The sequence below is a fragment of the Petromyzon marinus genome (assembly GCF_048934315.1).
Source record: "Petromyzon marinus isolate PM22_M1 ecotype Great Lakes invasive population chromosome 78 unlocalized genomic scaffold, UKy_Petmar_22M1.pri1.0 chr78_unloc.2, whole genome shotgun sequence".
Taxonomy (NCBI): domain Eukaryota; kingdom Metazoa; phylum Chordata; class Hyperoartia; order Petromyzontiformes; family Petromyzontidae; genus Petromyzon; species Petromyzon marinus.
The window spans coordinates 82,904-104,633 of NW_027422626.1; the positions used below are offsets into that span (position 1 = coordinate 82,904).

At 51.5% G+C, this 21,730-nt stretch overlaps 1 protein-coding gene across 3 annotated transcripts in view; it reads right to left on the reverse strand.

Annotated features, from left to right (window-relative positions):
* Nucleotides 1–21,730, reverse strand: part of LOC142908304 (uncharacterized) — a 66,448-nt gene that overhangs the window by 27,808 nt on the left and 16,910 nt on the right. For all 3 annotated transcript variants that reach the window (XM_076058819.1, XM_076058820.1, XM_076058818.1), the window contains one exon: nucleotides 17,929–17,958. The gene's annotated coding sequence lies outside the window, so the exon portion shown is untranslated. The remainder of the gene's footprint in view (nucleotides 1–17,928; nucleotides 17,959–21,730) is intronic.

Genomic DNA, 21,730 nt, shown 5'->3' on the forward strand with positions numbered 1-21,730 from the left:
CGTTTGCACTTCCTTCCTCTGCACTTGAACCGAGACATCAAAGACGCAGACCTGGCTCCCTGTCCCGTCACTGCCTGGGATCTCTGCCCCGTTGGGGCTTCCTTGGTTTGGAGCTGTATCGAGATGTTGAGATGATGTTCAAAGCGAGTAGGAGAGTAGACCCGGGGAGGATTCTGGAAGACAGAACGTTAGAGTACCCCACCCCCCAGCCTACACAAACACAACTACGGTAGGAGCTAGGCCAATTAAAACAGACGCCAAAATATTTGTGGTGTCGCCAGGTACCGGTACAACCGCCTGGAATCGCCGGACGGACGAAGACCTTGGGCCTCCTCCGCGAGTAGACGGGTGGAGGAGTCTGCAGGTTGCAGCGTTAAAGGAACCCCCCCCTCCCCCAACTGCCACAGTCAACAAACTTGAAAGCAACGGATGGCCCAGGAGCTGCGGTTTTACCAGGAGGTCCGTTAACTGCCTGGGTTTTCCCGACGACGCCCCAGACATCCGCACTTCCTTCACGGGACGCACGAGAGGGTTTGCGTGGAGCTCGAAGCGAGAGAGACGTCTGTGTAAATCAGACTTGAGCTCTTGCCACTGCCTGGATTCACCGATGATCTCACATCCCCCTCTTTGCTGGCATCGCGAGGACGCAGGAGACGCGAGGGATTCTGGAAGACACGGTGTTAAGACGACCCCCCCCCCCCTCCCCAACTCCGATAGGAACGCAAAGCCTTAAGTAGTCGTTGATAATGCGAATGGCAACGGCGTTTTAACTTTACCAGGTGTCCCGTTAACGGCCTGGATTCTCCCGACGACGCCCCAGACATCTGCACGCCCTCCACTCCGCTTGCAACAACATGAAGCCGCGTGGAGTTGAACCGAGACATCAAAGACGCAGACCTGGCTCCCTTTCCCGTCACTGCCTGGGATCTCTGCCCCGTTGGGGCTTCCTTGGTTTGGAGCTGTACCGAGATGTTTGATGTTTGAGCGAGAGTAGACCAGGGAGAGGATTCTGGAAGACAGAACGTTAGAGACCCCCCCCCCCCACTCCCCCCTGATACAAACACAATTCCTGTAGCAGTAGTAGCAAGGCAAATGTGAATGTCAAAGTATTTACGGTGTTACCGGGTCCCGTTAACTGCCTGGAATGGCCGATGATAGAGGAGCAATTTGCGCTTCCTTCCCTCTTGCTGTCCCCTTGTACGATGTCGCGAGGTTGCTTGGGAGTTGCACAGAGAACGTGTGGAGATGCACTGAAGTTGCGAGGAGTTGCAACTGAGGAAGTTGCGTGGAGTTGAACAGAGACGTCTGCGCTAGGCACAACTGCTGGGGTCCTGTAACATAGAACGTTAGGAGCCCCTCCCCCCACCCACCAGAGCCACAATGGCCAACACTGCACACCACTTGCTAGCAATGTCACCATCAACGCCCTTTCCTGGTTACGCAACTATTTCGGGACAGACGTAAGAAAACATTAATTTCAATCTTCAGGTCACATTACATAAACTTAACGTTGTGGTTTACTATTGAGGTTTCAGATTATGCCACGTTTAAAATTAACAATCTTGCCGACATTTCCCCGCGTGGCCAATTACGAAAACCAAAACGTCAAACAAACCTCAAATAGACATCCACATCGCTCGTTTGGTGAGCAAGGCCGAGGATCGGGCCGGAGACTCGCACGGTTACCAGCGTGTCCGATTCCCCATCACCACCACCACCCTCTCAGCCTTGACAATAATAAAACACAACCTCCATGATGCTCACGCGTGGCTACAGAGTACGGCTCATTGCCATTGATAATAAAGAATGCTGCTGCTGTGGGTAGCGAGAGACATTGACACTCCCTGATGGACGCTGTTGGTCGTCCCTGGCCTCTCCTGTCCAGGACTGGGTTGTAACAGCGGTAGGGGGTTGGCGTTTCTCCCATTCCGCCCATCGTCACCATCACCCGCTCAGCCTTGACAACGATAAACACGACCTCCGTGTTCACACTTGTGGCTACCTAGCAGCACTGCTCATGACCATTGCATTGTAATAATGTTGCTGCTGTGGGTAGCAAGAGACATTGGACACTCCCTGGTGGCGTTGAGTAGCACCGAGGCTGTGTGGAGTTCCAGTAAGGAATTGCGTGGAGTTGAACAGAGACGTCTGCGCTAGGCACAACTGCTGGGATCCTGTAACACAGAACGTTAGGAGCCCCTCCCCGATACAAACAAATCCTGTAGTAGTAGCAGCAGCGAGGCAAATTCAAACGCACGGCCAAAGGAGTTGCAGTTTTACCAGGAGGTCCGCTAACTGCCCGTATCCACCGCCGATTCGACCGTTTGCACTTCCTTCCTCTGCACTTGAACCGAGACATCAAAGACGCAGACCTGGCTCCCTGTCCCGTCACTGCCTGGGATCTCTGCCCCGTTGGGGCTTCCTTGGTTTGGAGCTGTACCGAGATGTTGAGATGATGTTCAAAGATAAAAGGAGAGTAGACCCGGGGAGGATTCTGGAAGACAGAACGTTAGAGTACCCCCCCACTCCCCCCTGATACAAACACAAGGCCTGTAGTAGTAGCAGCAGCAAGGTAAATGTGAATGTCAAAGTATTTACGGTGTTACCAGGTCCCGTTAACTGCCTGGAATGCCCGATGATAGAGGAGCAATTTGCGCTTCCTTCCCTCTTGCTGTCCCCTTGTACGATGTCGCGAGGTTGCTTGGGAGGTGCACAGAGAACGTGGAGTTGCACTGAAGTTGCGAGGAGTTGGAGCAAGGTTGCGTGAAGGTGTTCTGAGGTTACGTAAAGTTGCACGGAGGTTGTGTAGAGGAGTTGCAGCGAGGTTGTGTGGAGGAGTTGCAACTGAGGAAGTTGAGTTGAGTTGAACAGAGACGTCTGCGCTAGGCACAACTGCTGGGGTCCTGTAACACAGAACGTTAGGAGCCCCTCCCCCCACCCACCACCCCAGAGCCACAATGGCCAACACTGCACACCGCTCGCTAGCAATGTCACCATCAACGCCCTTTCCTGGCTTAGGGAAATATTCAGGATAGCCGTAAGAAAACATTGATTTCAATCTTCAGGTCACATTACGTAAACTTCATGCTGTGGTTATTTGTAAATGAAGGTTTCAAGTTTTGCCTCCATTAAAACTTTCAACGTCCTCCTGACAACGATTCCCTGCGTTTCCAATTACGAAAACTAATCGCTCAATTGATGAGCAAGGCCGAGGATCGGGCCGGAGACTCGCACGGTTACCTGGGTTGAGAACTTGCCCAGACATCTTTCTCAAAGTTGGGGGTGGCAGGAACGGATGCCAGCGTGTCCGATTCCCCATCGCCACCACCCGCTCAGCCTTGACAATGATACACACAACCTCCGTGTTCACACTCGTGGCTACCTAGCAGCACTGCTCATGACCATTTCATAGTAATAATGTTGCTGCTGTGGGTAGCAAGAGACATTGACACTCCCTGACGGTGTTGGTTTTCTCAAGCCTCCCCTGTCCAGGACTTGGGTTGTAACAGCGGTAGGGGGCTGTGACCACGTGAGAGACTTGCTTGGAGGAGCTCTGGCGGGAATGTTGAGTCAAGAGACGCTGGATGGGAATTCTAGAAGACAGCGAATTAGAGACCCCCCCCACCCTCCCCCAAGTCCCAGTCCCAAACTTGAAAGCAACGGATGGCACTGGAGCTGCAAGGGGTTGGAGCAAGGTTGAATGAAATTGTTCCGAGGTTACGTGGAGTTGTACCGAGGTTACGTGGAGTTGCACCGAGGTTGTGTGGAGGAGTTGCAGCGAGGGTGTGTGGAGTTGTAACTGAGGCCGTGTGGAGTTGCACTGAAGTTGCGAGGAGTTGGAGCAAGGTTGCGTGAAGGTGTTCTGAGGTTACGTAGAGTTGCACCGAGGTAACGTGGAGTTGCACCGAGGTTGTGTGGAAGAGTTGCACTGAGGCCGTGTGAGTTGCTACTGAGGAAGTTGTGTGGAGTTGAACAGAGACGTCTGCGCTAGGCACAACTGCTGGGGTCCTGTAACATAGAACGTTAGGAGCACCCCCCCCCCCACCCACCACCCCAGAGCCACAATGGCCAACACTGCACACCGCTCGCTAGCAATGTCACCATCAACGCCCTTTCCAGGCTTAGGGAAATATTCAGGATAGTCGTAAGAAAACATTTATTTCAATCTTCAGCTCACATGACGTAAACTTCATGCTGTGTTCATTTGCAAACAAAGGTTTCAAGTTTTGCCTCGATTAAAACTTTAACAAAGTCCTGCCGACAACTTTTCCCCGCGTGTTCAATTATGAACGCCAAAAGTTCAATTCATCAAACCTCGGTCTAACACGTCGCACGCTTTCGCGACCACGATGATTCACGGTGAAGGTGTTTTTGTGTCAGATCGCGTTATTTATAAATGTGTCGCAACCCTCCACCACCCGACACGGCCAATCAGTAAAAAGATGTGTCACGTTGACAAGAGACAAAATAGTTCACCACTTTAGCCCGCCGGTGTGTTGAAGAGCGGATCCACAACATTTACAAAGTCTGGTTAGCGTGACGTTTCACTGCAAATCACATCCGGCACCTTCGGGCAAATTTGCCAGAATAGTGAAACCGTCCACCTGCGTCTGGTCTTAAATAGTGAAAGGATGACCATGTCATCGTTGTTGAACCCCATCAGGATTCGAGATCATAGGCGGGGGTAAATGCAATCAAGTAATAGATCAGTAATAAGCAACTTAGCACGCAACTCATCTGTAAGCAATTGCAAAGTGCGTTGAGTATTACTTAATAATACGCTTCCATATTCTTTGGGTCTTTCGGTAAAGTCACGTGGCTTTACCGAATGACCCAAAGAATATTAATTCCTGCAGTCACGAAAGCTTCAAGGTCGAGATGTAAGACGCTTCCAGGCTGCGCCGAGCCTGTTGTGATCACAGCGGGTTGAAATTATTTGAATTGTTCTCAATTCAAATTTATTCTCCAACTAATCTTGGCCATTAATGACTAGCTCCGCGTAACACTTCAACGTTATCAAAATCAATTGAATGTCCTTGTCGGCAAGCGAGCTCAGCCACTGCCGACAGCTGCCTTTGGGAGAATTTAATGTTCCTCTGGTGTTCAAGTAGACATCCACATCGCTCGTTTAGTGAGCAAGGCCGAGGATCGGGACGGAGACTCGCACGGTTACCTGGGTTGAGAACTCGCCCAGAGACATCTTTCTCAAAGTTGGGGGTGGCAGGAACGGATGCCAGCGTGTCCGATTCCCCATCACCACCACCACCCGCTCAGCCTTGACAATAATAAAACACAACCTCCATGATGCTCACGCGTGGCTACAGAGCACGGCTCATTGCCATTGATAAAGAATGCTGCTGCTGTGGGTAGCGAGAGACATTGACACTCCCTGATGGACACTGTTGGTCGTCCCTGGCCTCTCCTGTCCAGGACTGGGTTGTAACAGCGGTAGGGGGTTGCGTTTCTCCCATTCCGCCCATCGACTCCATCACCCGCTCAGCCTTGACAATGATAAACACGACCTCCGTGTTCACACTCGTGGCTACCTAGCAGCACTGCTCATGACCATTGCATAGTAATAATGTTGCCGCTGTGGGTAGCAAGAGACATTGACACTCCCTGATGGCGTTGAGTAGCAGCGAGGCTGTGTGGAGTTCCTGTAAGGAATTGCGTGGAGTTGAACAGAGACGTCTGCGCTAGGCACAACTGCTGGGGTCCTGTAACATAGAACGTTAGGAGCCCCTCCCCCCTCCCCGATACAAACAAATCCTGTAGTAGCAGCAGCAGCGAGGCAAATTCAAACGCACGGCCAAAGGAGTTGTGGTGTTACCAGGAGGTCCGCTAACTGCCCGTATCCACCGCCGATTCCACCGTTTGCACTTCCTTCCTCTGCACTTGAACCGAGACATCAAAGACGCAGACCTGGCTCCCTGTCCCGTCACTGCCTGGGATCTCTGCCCCGTTGAGACTTCCTTGGTTTGGAGCTGTACCGAGATGTTTGATGTTTGAGCGAGAGTAGACCAGGGAGAGGATTCTGGAAGACAGAACGTTAGAGACCCCCCCCCCCCCACTCCCCCTGATACAAACACAAGGCCTGTAGTAGTAGTAGTAGCAAGGCAAATGTGAATGTCAAAGTATTTACGGTGTTACCGGGTCCTGTTAACTGCCTGGAATGGCCGATGAGAGGAGCAATTTGCGCTTCCTTCCCTCTTGCTGTCCCCTTGTACGATGTCGCGAGGTTGCTTGGGAGTTGCACAGAGAACGTGTGGAGTTGCACTGAAGTTGTGAGGAGTTGGAGCAAGGTTACGTGAAGGTGTTCTGAGGTTACGTAGAGTTGCACCGAGGTAACGTGGAGTTGCACCGAGGTTGTGTGGAGGAGTTGCACTGAGGCAGTGTGGAGTTGCTACTGAGGAAGTTGTGTGGAGTTGAACAGAGACGTCTGCGCTAGGCACAACTGCTGGGGTCCTGTAACATAGAACGTTAGGAGCACCCCCCCCCCACCCACCACCCCAGAGCCACAATGGCCAACACTGCACACCGCTCGCTAGCAATGTCACCATCAACGCCCTTTCCTGGCTTAGGGAAATATTCAGGATAGTCCAAAGAAAACATTGATTTCAATCTTCAGCTCACATGACGTAAACTTCATGCTGTGTTCATTTGCAAATAAAGGTTTCAAGTTTTGCCTCGATTAAAACTTTCAAAGTCCTGCCGACAACTTTTCCCCGCGTGTTCAATTATGAACGCCAAAAGTTCAATTTATCAAACCTCGGTCTAACACGTCGCACGCTTTCGCGACCACGATGACTCACGGTGAAGGTGTTTGTGTCAGATCGCGTTATTTATGTGTCGCAACCCTCCACCACCCGACACGGCCAATCAGTAAAAAAATGTGTCACGTTGACAAGAGACAAAATAGTTCACCACTTTAGCCCGCCGGTATGTTGCAGAGTGGATCCACAACATTGACAACCTGGTTAGCGTGACATTTCACTGCAAATCACATCCGGCGCCTTCGGGCAAATTTGCCAGAATAGTGAAACCACCCACTTGCTTCTGGTCTTAAATAGCGCAGGATGACCATGTCATCGTTGTTGAACCCCATCAGGATTCGAGATCAGAGGCGGGGGTATATGCAATCAAGTAATAGATCAGTAATCAGCAACTTAGCATGTCACTGACCTGTAAGCAATTGCAAAGTGTGTTGTGTATTACTTAATTATACGCTTCCATATTCTTTGGGTCTTTCGGCAAAGTCACGTGGCTTTACCAAATGACCCAAAGAATATTAATTCCTGCAGTCACGAAAGCTTCAAGGTCGAGATTTAAGACGCTTCCAGGCTGCGCCGAGTCTGTTATTCTCCAACTAATCTTGGCCAGTAATAATTAGTTCCGCGTAACACTTCAACGTTATCAAAATCAATTGAATCTCCTTGATGGCAAGCGAGCTCAGCCACTGCCGACAGCTGCGTTTGGGAGAATTTAATGTTCCTCTGGTGTTCAAGTAAAACATCCACATCGCTCGTTTGGTGAGCAAGGCCGAGGATTGGGCCGGAGACTCGCACGGTTACCTGGGTTGAGAACTCGGCCAGAGACATCTTTCTCAAAGTTGGGGGTGGCGGGAACGGATGCCAGCGTGTCCGATTCCCCATCATCATCACCACCACCATCACCCGCTCAGCCTTGACAATGATAAACACAACCTCCGTGTTCACACTCGTGGCTACCTAGCAGCACTGCCCATGATCATTGCATAGTAATAATGTTCCCGCTGTGGGTAGAAAGAGACATTGACACTCCCTGATGGACGGTGTTGGAGTTGCATCAAGGTTGCGTTGAGTAGCACCGAGGCTGTGTGGAGTTCCAGTAAGGAAGTTGAGTGGAGTTGAACAGAGACGTCTGTGCTAGGCACAACTGCTGGGGTCCTGTAACATAGAACGTTAGGAGCCCCTCCCCCCCCACCCCCGATACAAATCCTGGGGTAGCAGCAGCGAGGCAAATTCAAACGCACGGCCAAAGGAGTTGCGGTGTTACCAGGAGGTCCGCTAACTGCCCGTATCCACCGCCGATTCGACCGTTTGCACTTCCTTCCTCTGCACTTGAACCGAGACATCGAGACACAGACCTGGCTCCCTGTCCCGTCACTGCCTGGGATCTCTGCCCCGTTGGGGCTTCCTTGGTTTGGAGCTGTACCGAGATGTTTGATGTTTGAGCGAGAGTAGACCAGGGAGAGGATTCTGGAAGACAGAACGTTAGAGACCCCCCCCACTCCCCCTGATACAAACACAAGGCCTGTAGTAGTAGCAAGGCAAATGTGAATGTCAAAGTATTTACAGTGTTACCGGGTCCCGTTAACTGCCTGGAATGGCCGATGATAGAGGAGCAATTTACGCTTCCTTCCCTCTTGCTGTCCGCTTGTACGATGTTGCGAGGTTGCATGGGAGTTGCACAGAGAACGTGTGGAGTTGCACTGAAGTTGCGAGGAGTTGGAGCAACGTTGCGTGAAGGTGTTCTGAGGTTACGTAAAGTTGCACCGAGGTAACGTGGCGTTGCACCGAGGTTGTGTGGAGGAGTTGCAGCGAGGTTGAGGAGTTGCAACTGAGGAAGTTGTGTGGAGTTGAACAGAGTCGTCTGCGCTAGGCACAACTGCTGGGGTCCTGTAACACAGAACGTTAGGAGCCCCCCCCCCCCACCACCCCAGAGCCACAATGGCCAACACTGCTCGCTAGCAATGTCACCATCAACACCCTTTCCTGGCTTAGCGAAATATTCAGGATAACCGTAAGAAAACATTGATTTCAATCTTCAGGTCACATTACGTAAACTTCATGCTGTGGTCATTTGTAAATTAAGGTTTCAAGTATCGACTCGATTAAAACTTTCAACGTCCTCCTAACAACTTTTCCCCGCGTTTCCAATTACGAAAACTAATCGTTCGTTTCGTGAGCAAGGCCGAGGATCGGGCCGGAGACTCGCACGGTTACCTGGGTTGAGAACTCGCCCAGAGACATCTTTCTCAAAGTTGGGGGTGGCAGGAACGGATGCCAGCGTGTCCGATTCCCCATCACCACCACCACCCGCTCAGCCTTGACAATAATAAAACAGAACCTCCATGATGCTCACGCGTGGCTACACAGCACGGCTCATTGCCATTGATAATAAAGAATGCTGCTGCTGTGGGTGGCGAGAGACATTGACACTCCCCGATGGACGCTGTTGGTCGTCTCTGGCCTCTCCTGTCCAGGACTGGCTTGTAACAGCGGTAGGGGGTTGCGTTTCTCCCATTCCGCCCATCGCCACCATCACCCGCTCGGCCTTGACAATGATAAACACAACCTCCGTGTTCACACTCGTGGCTACCTAGCAGCACTGCTCATGACCATTTCAAAGTAATAATGTTGCCGCTGTGGGTAGCAAGAGAAATTGACACTCCCTGATGGACGGTGTTGGAGTTGCATCAAGGTTGCGTTGAGTAGCACCGAGGCTGTGTGGAGTTCCAGTAAGGAATTGTTTGATGTTTGAGCGAGAGTAGACCAGGGAGAGGAATCTGGAAGACAGAACGTTAGAGACCCCCCCCACTCCCCCCGATACAAACACAAGGCCTGTAGTAGTAGTAGTAGCAAGGCAAATGTGAATGTCAAAGTAGTTACGGTGTTACCGGGTCCCGTTAACTGCCTGGAATGGCCGATGATAGAGGAGCAATTTGCGCTTCCTTCCCTCTTGCTGTCCCCTTGTACGATGTCGCGAGGTTGCTTGGGAGTTGCACAGAGAACGTGTGGAGTTGCACTGAAGTTGTGAGGAGTTGGAGCAAGGTTACGTGAAGGTGTTCTGAGGTTACGTAGAGTTGCACCGAGGTAACGTGGAGTTGCACCGAGGTTGTGTGGAGGAGTTGCACTGAGGCAGTGTGGAGTTGCTACTGAGGAAGTTGCGTGGAGTTGAACAGAGACGTCTGCGCTAGGCACAACTGCTGGGGTCCTGTAACACAGAACGTTAGGAGCCCCCCCCCCTCGCCGATACAAACAAATCCTGTGGTAGTAGTAGCAGCGAGGCAAATTCAAACGCACGGCCAAAGGAGTTGCGGTGTTACCAGGAGGTCCGCTAACTGCCCGTATCCACCGCCGATTCCACCGTTTGCACTTCCTTCCTCTGCACTTGAACCGAGACATCAAAGACGTAGACCTGGCTCCCTGTCCTGTCACTGTCTGGGATCTCTGCCCCGTTGGGGATTCCTTGGTTTGGAGCTGTACCGAGATGTTGAGATGATGTTCAAAGTGAGTAGGAGAGTAGACCCGGGGAGGATTCTGGAAGACAGGTTAGAGTACCCCCCCTTGCCTACTGCCGATACAATCACAACTCTGGTATTAGCTAGGCCCATTAAAACAGACGCCAAAGTATTTGTGGTGTCGCCAGGTACCGGTACAACCGCCTGGAATCGCCGACGGACGCAGACCTTGGGCCTCCTCCGCGAGTAGACTGGTGGAGGAGTCTGCAGGTTGCAGCGTTAAAGGAACCCCCCCCCCCCCTCCCCCAACTGCCACAGTCAAACTTGAAAGCAACGGATGGCCCAGGAGCTGCGGTGTTACCAGGAGGTCCGTTAACTGCCTGGGTTTTCCCAACGACGCCCCAGACATCCGCACTTCCTTCACGGGACGCACGAGAGGGTTTGTGTGGAGCTCGAAGAGTGAGAGACGTCTGTGTAAATCAGACTTGAGCTCTTGCCACTGCCTGGATTCACCGATGATCTCACATCCCCCTCTTTGCTGGCATTGCAAGGACGCAGGAGACGCGAGGGATTCTGGAAGACACGGTGTTAAGACGACCCCCCCCAACTCCCCAACTCCGATACGAACGCAAAGCCTGAAGTAGTCGTTGATAATGCGAAAGGCAACGGCGTTTTAACTTTACCAGGTGTCCCGTTAACGGCCTGAATTCTCCCGACGACGCCCCAGACATCTGCACGCCCTCCACTCCGCGTGTACAACACGAAGCCGCCTGGAGTTGAACCGAGACATCAAAGACGCAGACCTGGCTCCCTGTCCCGTCACTGCCTGGGATCTCTGCCCCGTTGGGGCTTCCTTGGTTTGGAGCTGTACCGAGATGTTTGATGTTTGAGCGAGAGTAGACCAGGGAGAGGATTCTGGAAGACAGAACGTTAGAGACCCCCCCCCACTCCCCCCGATACAAACACAAGGCCTGTAGCAGTAGTAGCAAGGCAAATGTGAATGTCAAAGTATTTACGGTGTTACCGGGTCCCGTTAACTGCCTGGAATGGCCGATGATAGAGGAGCAATTTGCGCTTCCTTCCCTCTTGCTGTCCCCTTGTACGATGTCGCGAGGTTGCTTGGGAGTTGCTCAGAGAACGCGTGGAGTTGCATTGAAGTTGCGAGGAGTTGGAGCAAGGTTGAATGATATTGTTCTGGGGTTACGTAGAGTTGCACCGAGGTAACGTGGAGTTGCACCGAGGTTGTGTAGAGGAGTTGCAGCGAGGTTGTGTGGAGGAGTTGCAACTGAGGCCGTGTGGAGTTGCAACTCAGGAAGTTGCGTGGAGTTGAACAGAGACGTCTGCGCTAGGCACAACTGCTAGGGTCCTGTAACATAGAACGTTAGGAGCCCCTCCCCCCACCCACCACCCCAGAGCCACAATGGCCAACACTGCACACCGCTCGCTAGCAATGTCACCATCAACGCCCTGTCGTGGCTTAGGGAAATATTCAGGAGAGTCGTAAGAAAACATTGATTTCATCTTCAGGTCACGTGACGTAAACTTCACGCTGTGGTTATTTGCAAATAAAGGTTTCAAGTTTTGCCTCGATTAAAACTTTCACAAAGTCCTCCTGACAACTTTTCCCCGCGTGTTCAATTATGAACGGCAAAAGTTCAATTCATCAAACCTCGGTCTAACACGTCGCACGCTTTCGGGACCACGATGATTCACGGTGAAGGCGTTTTTGCGTAAGATCGCGTTATTTATAAATGTGTCGCAACCCTCCACCACCCGACACGGCCAATCAGTAAAAAGATGTGTCACGTTGACAAGAGACAAAATAGTTCACCACTTTAGCCCGCCGGTGTGTTGCAGAGCGGATCCACAACATTTACAAAATCTGGGTAGCGTGACGTTTCGCTGCAAATCACATCCGGCACCTTCGGGTAAATTTGCCAGAATAATGAAACCGTCCACCTGCGTCTGGTCTTAAATAGTGAAAGGATAACCGTGCCATCGTTGTTGAACCCCATCAGGATTCTAGATCAGAGGCGGGGGTCTATGCAATCAAGTAATAGATCAGTAATCAGCCGCTTAGCACGCGATTCACCTGTAAGCAATTGCAAAGTGCGTCGAGTATTACTTAATTATATGCTTCCATATTCTTTGGGTCTTTCGGTAAAGTCACGTGGCTTTACCAAATGACCCAAAGAATATTAATTCCTGCAGTCGCGAAAGCTTCAAGTCGAGATTTAAGACGCTTCCAGGCTGCGCCGAGCCTGTTGCGATCACAGCGGGTTGAAATTATTTGAATTCTTCTCAATTCAAATTTATTCTCCAACTAATCTTGGCCTGTAATAACTAGCTCCGCTTAACACTTCAACGTTATCAAAATCAATTGAATGTCCTTGTCGGCAAACGAGCTCAGCCACTGCCGACAGCTGCGTTTGGGAGAATTTAATGTTCCTCTGGTGTTCAAGTAGACATCCACATCGCTCGTTTGGTGAGCAAGTCCGAGGATCGGGACGGAGACTCGCACTGTTACCTGGGTTGAGAACTCGCCCAGAGACATCTTTCTCATAGTTGGGGGTGGCAGGAACGGATGCCAGCGTGTCCGATTCCCCATCACCACCACCACCACCCGCTCAGCCTTGACAATAATAAAACACAACCTCCATGATGCTCACGCGTGGCTACAGAGCACGGCTCATTGCCATTGATAATAAAGAATGCTGCTGCTGTGGGTAGCGAGAGACATTTGTGGCACATTAAGAAGGGACCACTCTTTTAATTATATCCTTGTGCAGCAAGGGAGTAAAAGTGTCGTTCTATGAACGTCCTGATGTGCTGTGCGGTGCATTAGTGCGTGTCTGTACAGCAGCATGTGATGACTGAGTTGGGCCTGTAGGTGGCTGGCAGGGTTAATGATTAACCGCGCTTGTAAACCCGCCACATGGTTAATGGCGACTCGGAAGAACTGCTGTGTGACACACGTGTTGGTGCATTTTACAGGTAAAGTACCCAACGGTTGTTTTTGATCGTTATATAAATGTTCTAGACTTGTTCTAGACTTGTTCTAGACGTTAAGCTTGGCTTTGAATTGTTCGTTTGTGATATATGCAATTAGAGGGGTTTTAGCACTGTGCATTGTAAAGGGATGATGCACTGTAATTACCTACTGTCATTGTAATTCTTTAACTCTAATACTGTTTAGTCTATAACCATGCCCATGTACCCAGAGTATGACTACTTGCAATGCTATTGAGAATAGAACACATGTAAATAGTAAGATGTACAATGGTGATATACAGTACGTATACTGTACACATACAGTACATATAATGGGTGTAAGACACCGAGATAAGTGGATGGTATAGATAGACATACAGCTTAGGATTAAAGTAATATTGGAATAGTGATGTGCAAATGTGATTGTCAAAGACAAAGATGGTTTATCAGTAGTAGAATTGGGTGTAAGAGAAAACTGTGAATGATTAACCGCGCTTGTAAACCCGCCACATGGTTAATGGCGACTCGGAAGAAATGCTGTATGTGACACACGTGTTGGTGCATTTTACAGAGTGACGGTGCTGTTCTTCACAAGATTACAGATTAACCACAATAAATGTGCTTGCCCTCGATTTGGAGCACTTGCCCTCGATTTGGAGCACTTGCCCATGCCCTTCATTTCGAGTGTGCAACACATTGACACCCCCTGATGGACGCTGTTGGTCGTCTCTGGCCTCTCCTGTCCAGGACTGGGTTGTAACAGCAGTAGGGGGTTGCGTTTCTCCCATTCCGCCCATCGCCACCATCGTCCGCTCGGCTTTGACAATGATAAACACGACCTCCGTGTTCACACTCGTGGCTACCTAGCGGCACTGCTCATGACCATTTCATAGCAATAATGTTGCTGCTGTGGGTAGCAAGAGACATTGACACTCCCTGATGGGCGGTGTTGACGTTGCATCAAGGTTGCGTTGAGTGGCCACGAGGCTGTGGAGTTCCAGTAAGGAATTGCGTGGAGTTGAACAGAGACGTCTGCGCTAGGCACAACTGCTGGGGTCCTGTAACACAGAACGTTAGGAGCCGCTCCCCCTCCCCGATACAAACAAATCCTGTAGTAGCATCAGCGAGGCAAATTCAAACGCGCGGCTAAAGGAGTTGCGGTGTTACCAGGAGGTCCGTTAACTGCCTGGGTTTTCCCGACGACGCCCCAGACATCCGCACTTCCTTTACGGGACGCACGAGAGGGTGTGGGGAGCTCGAAGCGAGAGAGACGTCTGTGTATATCAGACTTGAGCTCTTGCCACTGCCTGGATTCACCGATGATCTCTTCCTCCTCTTTGCTGGAATCGCGAGGACGCAGGAGACGCGAGGGATTCTGGAAGACACGGTGTTAAGACGACCCCCCCCCCCCAACTCCCCAACTCCGATACGAATGCAAAGCCTGAAGTAGTCGTTGATAATGCGAATGGCAACGGCGTTTTAACTTTACCAGGTGTCCCGTTAACGGCCTGGATTCTCCCGACGACGCCCCAGACATCTGCACGCCCTCCACTCCGCTTGCAACAACACGAAGCCGCGTGGAGTTGAACCGAGACATCAAAGACGCAGACCTGGCTCCCTGTCCCGTCACTGCCTGGGATCTCTGCCCCGTTGGGGCTTCCTTGGTTTGGAGCTGTACCGAGATGTTTGATGTTTGAGCGAGAGTAGACCAGGGAGAGGATTCTGGAAGACAACGTTAGAGAGCCCCCCCCCACTCCCCGATACAAACACAAGGCCTGTAGTAGTAGTAGTATTAGCAGCAAGGCAAATGTGAATGTCAAAGTATTTACGGTGTTACCGGGTCCCGTTAACTGCCTGGAATGGCCGATGATAGAGGAACAATTTGCGCTTCCTTCCCTCTTGCTGTCCCCTTGTACGATGTCGCGAGGTTGCTTGGGAGTTGCACAGAGAACGTGTGGAGTTGCACTGAAGTTGCGAGGAGTTGGAGCAAGGTTGCGTGAAGGTGTTCTGAGGTAACGTGGAGTTGCACCGAGGTTGTGTGGAGTTGCACTGAGGTAACGTGGAGTTGCACCGAGGAAGTTGCGTGGAGTTGAACAGAGACGTCTGCGCTAGGCACAACTGCTGGGGTCCTGTAACATAGAACGTTAGGAGCCCCTCCCCCCACCCACCACTGCAGAGCCACAATGGCCAACACTGCACACCGCTCGCTAGCAATGTCACCATAAACGCCCTTTCCTGGCTTAGCGAAATATTCAGGATAGTGTAAGAAAACATTGATTTCAATCTTCAGGTCACCATAAGTAAACTTCATGCTGTGGTTATTTGTAAATGAAGGTTTCAAGTTTTGCCTACATTAACACTTTCAACTTCCTCCTGACAACTTTTCCCCGCGTTTCCAATTACGAAAACTAATCGCTCGATTGATGAGCAAGGCCGAGGATTGGGCCGGAGACTGGCACGGTTACCTGGGTTGAGAACTTGCCCAGACATCTTTCTCAAAGTTGCGGGTGGCAGAAACGGATGCAAGCGTGTCCGATTCCCCATCACCACCACCACCCGCTCAGCCTTGACAATAATAAAACACAACCTCCGTGATGCTCACGCGTGGCTACAGAGCACGGCTCATTGCCATTGATAAAAAAGAATGCTGCTGCTGTGGGTAGCGAGAGACATTGACACTCCCTGATGGACGCTGTTGGTCGTCTCTGGCCTCTCCTGTCCAGGACTGGGTTGTAACAGTGGTAGGGGGTTGCGTTTCTCCCATTCCGCCCATCGCCACCATCGCCCGCTCAGCCTTGACAATGATAAACACAACCTCCGTGTTCACACTCATGGCTACCTAGCAGCACTGCTCATGACCATTGCATAGCAATGATGTTGCTGTGGGTAGCAAGAGACATTGACACTCCCTGATGGACGGTGTTGGAGTTGCATCAAGGTTGCGTTGAGTGGCACCGAGGCTGTGTGGAGTTGAACAGAGACGTCTGCGCTAGGCACAACTGCTGGGGTCCTGTAACACAGAACGTTAGGAGCCCCTCCCCCCACCCCGATACAAATAAATCCTGTAGTAGCAGCAGCGAGGCAAATTCAAACGCACGGCCAAAGGAGTTGCGGTGTTACCAGGAGGTCCGCTAACTGCCCGTATCCACCGCCAATTCGACCACTTGCACTTCCTTCCTCTGCACTTGAACCGAGATATCGAGACGCAGACCTGGCTCCCTGTCCCGTTACTGCCTGGGATCTCTGCCCCGTTGGGGCTTCCTTGGTTTGGAGCTGTACCGAGATGTTTGATGTTTGAGCGAGAGTAGACCAGGGAGAGGATTCTGGAAGACAGAACGTTAGAGACCCCCCCCCCACTCCCCCTGATACAAACACAAGGCCTGTAGCAGTAGTAGCAGTAGCAGTAAGGCAAATGTGAATGTCAAAGTATTTACGGTGTTACCGGGTCCCGTTAACTGCCTGGAATGGTCGATCATAGAGGAGCAATTTGCGATTCCTTCCCTCTTGCTGTCCCCTTGTACGATGTCGCGAGGTTGCTTGGGAGTTGCAGAGAACGCGTGGAGTTGCACTGAAGTTGCGAGGAGTTGGAGCAAGGTTGAGTGAAATTGTTCTGAGGTTACGTAGAGTTGCACTGAAGTTGCAACAAGGTTGCGTGAAGGTGTTCTGAGGTTACGTTGAATTGGACCGAGTTTGTGTGGAGTTGCAGTGAGGTTGTGTGGAGTTGCAGAGACCGTGTGGCGTTGCACCGAGGAAGTTGCGTAGAGTTGAACAGAGACGTCTGCGCTAGGCACAACTGCTGGGGTCCTGTAACAGAACGTTAGGAGCCCCCCCACCACCCCAAAGGCCAACACTGCACACCACTTGCTAGCAATGTCACCATCAACGCCCTTTCCTGGCTTACTCAACTATTTAGGACAGCCGTAAGAAAACATTAATTTCAATCTTCAGGTCACATGATTATAAACTTAACGTTGTGGTTTACTATTGAGGTTTCAGATTTTGCCACGTTTAAAATTAACAATCTTGCCGACATTTCCCCGCGTGGCCAATTACGAAAACCAAAACGTCAAACAATCCTCAAATAGACATCCACATCGCTCGTTTGGTGAGCAAGGCCGAGGATCGGGCTGGAGACTCGCACGGTTACCTGGGTTGAGAACTCGCCCAGAGACATCTTTCTCAAAGTTGGGGGTGGCAGGAACGGATGCCAGCGTGTCCGATTCCCCATCACCACCACCACCACCACCCACTCAGCCTTGACAATAATAAAACACAATCTCCATGATGCTCACGCGTGGCTACAGAGCACGGCTCATTGTCATTGATAATAAAGAATGCTGCTGCTGTGGGTAGCGAGAGACATTGACACTCCCTGATGGAGGACGCTGTTGGTCGTCTCTGGCCTCTCCTGTCCAGGACTGGGTTGTAACAGCGGTAGGAGGTTGCGTTTCTCCCATTCCACCCATCGCCCGCTCGGCCTTGACAACAATAAACACGACCTCGGTATGTCCACGCGTGGGCTACACAGCCAAGGCTCATTGCCATTGATAAATAATGTTGCCGTGTGGGAAGTACAAGAGTCATTGACACTCCCTGGTGGATGGTAAAGGCCGTACGGCTTCTCCCGCCTTCCACCCAGGGCTGGTTTGGTGTCGTACAGCAGTGCGGCTGCTTGCTCTGCGCATCGGCTTGCGTTTCTGATTCACCACCACCACCTGCTGAGCCTTGACAATGATAAACACAACCTCCGTGTTCACACTCGTGGCTACCTTGCAACACTGCTCATGCCCATTTCATAGTAATAATGTTGCTGCTGTGGGTAGCAAGAGACATTGACAGTCCCTGATGGACGGTGTTGGTGTTCTCTCCCCCTCCTGTCCAGGACTGGATTGTAACAGCGGTAGGAGGCTGCAGACCTGGCTCCCTGTCCCGTCACTGCCTGGGATCTCTGCCCCGTTGGGGCTTCCTTGGTTTGGAGCTGTACCGAGATGTTTGATGTTTGAGCGAGAGTAGACCAGGGAGAGGATTCTGGAAGACAGAACGTTAGAGACCCCCCCCACTCCCCCTGATACAAACACAATTCCTGTAGTAGTAGCAGCAAGGCAAATGTGAATGTCAAAGTATTTACGGTGTTACCGGGTCCCGTTAACTGCCTGCAATGGCCGATGATAGAGGAGCAATATGCGCTTCCTTCCCTCTTGCTGTCCCCTTGTACGATGTCGCGCGGTTGCTTGGGAGGTGCACAGAGAATGTGTGGAGTTGCACTGAAGTTGTGAGGAGGAGTTGCAGCGAGGTTGTGTGGAGTTGTAACTGAGGCCGTGTGGAGTTGCACTGAAGTTGTGAGGAGTTGGAGCAAGGTTGCGTGAAGGTGTTCTGAGGTTACGTAAAGTTGCACCGAGGTAACGTGGAGTTGCACCGAGGTTGTATGGAGTTGCAACTGAGGAAGTTGCGTGGAGTTGAACAGGGACGTCTGCGCTAGGCACAACTGCTGGGGTCCTGTAACATAGAACGTTAGGAGCCCCTCCCCCCACCCACCACCCCAGAGCCACAATGGCCAACACTGCACATCGCTCGCTAGCAATGTCACCATCAACGCCCTTTCCTGGCTTAGGGAAATATTCAGGATAGCCGTAAGAAAACATTGATTTCAATCTTCAGGTCACATTATGGAAACTTCATGCAGTGGTCATTTGCAAATAAAGGTTTCAAGTTTTTCCTCGATTAAAACTTTCACAAAGTCCTCCTGACATTTCCCCGCGTTTCCAATTACGAAAACTAATCGCTCGTTTGGTGAGCAAGGCCGAGGATTGGGCCGGAGACTCGCACGGTTACCTGGGTTGAGAACTCGCCCAGACATCTTTCTTAAAGTTGGGGGGGCAGGAACGTATGCCAGCGTGTCCGATTCCCCATCACCTCCACCACCACCACCACCACCACCCACTCAGCCTTGACAATAATAAAACACAACCTCCATGATGCTCACGCGTGGCTACAGAGCACGGCTCATTGCCATAGATAATGAAGAATGCTGCTGCTGTGGGTAGCGAGAGACATTGACACTCCCTGATGGACGCTGTTGGTCGTCTCTGGCCTCTCCTGTCCAGGACTGGGTTGTAACAGTGGTAGGGGGTTGCGTTTCTCCCATTCCGCCCATCGCCATCATCGCCCGCTCAGCCTTGACAATGATAACCACAACATCCGTGTTCACACTCGTGGCTACCTAGCAGCACTGCTCATGACCATTGCATAGCAATAATGTTGCCAGCTGTGGGTAGCAAGAGACATTGACACTCCCTGATGGACGGTGTTGACGTTCTCTGGCCCCTCCTGTCCAGGACTGGGTTGTAACAGCGGTAGGAGGCTGCAGACCTGGCTCCCTGTCCCGTCACTGCCTGGGATCTCTGCCCCGTTGGGGCTTCCTTGGTTTGGAGCTGTACCGAGATGTTTGATGTTTGAGCGAGAGTAGACCAGGGAGAGGATTCTGGAAGACAGAGCGTTAGAGACCCCCCCCACTCCCCCTGATACAAACACAATTCCTGTAGTAGTAGCAGCAAGGCAAATGTGAATGTCAAAGTATTTACGGTGTTACCGGGTCCCGTTAACTGCCTGCAATGGCCGATGATAGAGGAGCAATATGCGCTTCCTTCCCTCTTGCTGTCCCCTTGTACGATGTCGCGAGGTTGCTTGGGAGGTGCACAGAGAACGCGTGGAGTTGCACTGAAGTTGTGAGGAGGAGTTGCAGCGAGGTTGTGTGGAGTTGTAACTGAGGCCGTGTGGAGTTGCACTGAAGTTGTGAGGAGTTGGAGCAAGGTTGCGTGAAGGTGTTCTGAGGTTACGTAAAGTTGCACCGAGGTAACGTGGAGTTGCACCGAGGTTGTATGGAGTTGCAACTGAGGAAGTTGCGTGGAGTTGAACAGGGACGTCTGCGCTAGGCACAACTGCTGGGGTCGTGTAACATAGAACGTTAGGAGCCCCTTCCCCCACCCACCACCCCAGAGCCACAATGGCCAACACTGCACACCGCTTGCTAGGAATGTCACCATCAACGCCCTTTCCTGGCTTAGGGAAATATTCAGGATAGCCCTAAGAAAACATTGATTTCAATCTTCAGGTCACATTACGTAAACTTCTTGCTGTGGTTATTTGCAAATAAAGGTTTAAAGTTTTGCCTCCATTAAAACTTTCACAAAGTACTGCCGACAACATTTCCGCGTTTCCAATTACGAAAATTAATTGCTGGTTTGGTGAGTAAGGCCGAGGATCGGGCGGGAGACTCGCACGGTTACCTGGGTTGAGAACTCGCCCAGACATCTTTCTCAAAGTTGGGGGTGGCAGGAACGAATGCCAGCGTGTCCGATTCCCCATCACCACCACCACCCGCTCAGCCTTGACAATAATAAAACACAACCTCCGTGATGCTCACGCGTGGCTACAGAGCACGGCTCATTGCCATTGAAAATAAAGAATGCTGCTGCTGTGGGTAGTGAGAGACATTGACACTCCCTGATGGACGGTGTTGACGTTGCATCAAGGTTGCGTTGAGTGGCACCGAGGCTGTGTGGAGTTCCAGTAAGGAATTGCGTGGAGTTGAACAGAGACGTCTGCGCTAGGCACAACTGCTGGGGTCCTGTAACACAGAACGTTAGGAGCCCCTCCCCCCACCCCGATACAAATAAATCCTGTAGTAGTAGCAGCGAGGCAAATTCAAACGCACGGCCAAAGGAGTTGCGGTGTTACCAGGAGGTCCGCTAACTGCCCGCATCCACCGCCAATTCGACCACTTGCACTTCCTTCCTCTGCACTTGAACCGAGACATCGAGACGCAGACCTGGCTCCCTGTCCCGTCACTGCCTGGGATCTCTGCCCCGTTGGGGCTTCCTTGGTTTGGAGCTGTACCGAGATGTTTGATGTTTGAGCGAGAGTAGACCAGGGAGAGGATTCTGGAAGACAGAACGTTAGAGACCCCCCCCCCCACTCCCCCTGATACAAACACAAGGCCTGTAGCAGTAGTAGCAGTAGCAGTAAGGCAAATGTGAATGTCAAAGTATTTACGGTGTTACCGGGTCCCGTTAATTGCCTGGAATGGCCGATGATAGAGGAGCAATTTGCGCTTCCTTCCCTCTTGCTGTCCCCTTGTACGATGTCGCGAGGTTGCTTGGGAGTTGCACAGAGAACGCGTGGAGTTGCACTGAAGTTGCGAGGAGTTGGAGCAAGGTTGCGTGAAGGTGTTCTTAAGTTACGTAAAGTTGCACCGAGGTTGTATGGAAGAGTTGCACTGAGGCCGTGTGAGTTGCAACTGAGGAAGATGCGTGGAGCTGAACAGAGACGTCTGCGCTAGGCACAACTGCTGGGGTCCTGTAACATAGAACGTTAGGAGCCCCTCCCCCCACCCACCACCCCAGAGCCACAATGTCCAACACTGCACACCGCTTGCTAGCAATGTCACCATCAACGCCCTTTCCAGGCTTAGGGAAATATTCAGGATAGTCGTAAGAAAACATTGATCTCAATCTTCAG